This window comes from Histoplasma capsulatum, genomic scaffold (assembly GCF_000149585.1).
Source record: "Histoplasma capsulatum NAm1 scaffold_5 genomic scaffold, whole genome shotgun sequence".
NCBI lineage: Eukaryota > Fungi > Ascomycota > Eurotiomycetes > Onygenales > Ajellomycetaceae > Histoplasma > Histoplasma mississippiense.
The window spans coordinates 2276389-2277847 of NW_001813978.1; positions in this window are offsets into that span (position 1 = coordinate 2276389).

The window sequence follows — 1459 nt, forward strand, 5'->3', positions numbered from 1 at the left end:
TTATTTGGCTGGACTATCACTCCACCAGAAACCCCCGAGCTCGGCTCGTCAGTTGACGGGTTATAGGTCTGGAATAGCATAGCTTATGGAGAGCATAAGAATTGAAAGGATGACGCCAATATAAATATCTAAGTCAAAAAATATTTTGGGTGGGCTTAGGCAGGATGAACTAAACTAGGAAATTCCGTCCTGTCGTATAGAAAAAGTTTTGAAGATCAATGCACCAATGCACCCCATGCCTCAGACATTCCCCCGTTTGCATATCATACAAAACACCGAGTTTTATCATTTGTGGAAATAATACCCCGAAGGCATCACCTCAGGGCATCTGGTGGTGATCGAACTCTTTTGCCCATCTCAGCAGTGACAGCTACCAATAGAAATAAAATAACTGAATTTAATAGTGTTTCTCTTACTAAATACAAGTATCCTGTATGTATGAACATGAAATTGAACACACACCAGTAATAACCTGGTTATATGCAGTGGTGTTGATGGCTGAGTGACTGTGCCTCCGCATATAACCACTAGTTATGTGAGGGTCGGGTTCAAACACGCCGTAACCCGACCCACCTATAACTATCAAGATGTGATAATATCCATTTGAAGAGGGGTTGGGTCCTTTTATTATGATTTAATTTATAGACTGACAGTGTGACCATGCATGGGACCATGACCAACTTTGAACCTCAGTCCCATTTTCAAATATCTTAGTCCTGGTCCCATATATTGTTTGTCAAATCAGTCACTTTACACTGTTTATATTATAATTCTAGTCCCAGATCATGTTTTATTTATAAATTAATAGTCCTGATCCCATTTGGTCCCATTTTGGACCATGATTTAGCCTATATAGATGCCATCCACCCACCTCTTAAGAGGGTTAAAAGTATCAAGATGTTATTTGAATACTAGAATTGATCGATATATGTAATCAGATTAATTAACTAAATGTGATTGAATTATCTACTGTTATTAATTCTCTATTTCCCCCCCACCCCCCTCTTTTCAGATGAGATCTTTTGCTGCTGCATCCGATGGAAAATATTTAAAACATTTATAGTTTGAAATCTCTCCACTGAATCCACCAAATCTAACATTAATAAATGAGGTTTCATTGCGCAAAAAGTCAGTTTTTTTTTACATGAAATATTTTATTCATTCCTTTCAAGCGCGAAGAAGTTAGATATCTCTCTATCAGATATAACTTGATGGGTAATAAAATCCGCCCAAAACACGTTATTTAAACATATATTAGAGATTCCATCCCCTTCCATTAGAGGTGAAACATCAATCTCCCCTCTCCTTTCTCCTTTCTCCATTTCTGTATTTCGTCCCCTCGACCTAACACATACATTCCTGCCGCCGTAGGTGTGGGCTTGTGCCTAGCTGCTGATGAGTAATGAATGAATTGCACCGCAACCGCGCGTGTAGCCGTGGTAACTTCGACTCGTACGCG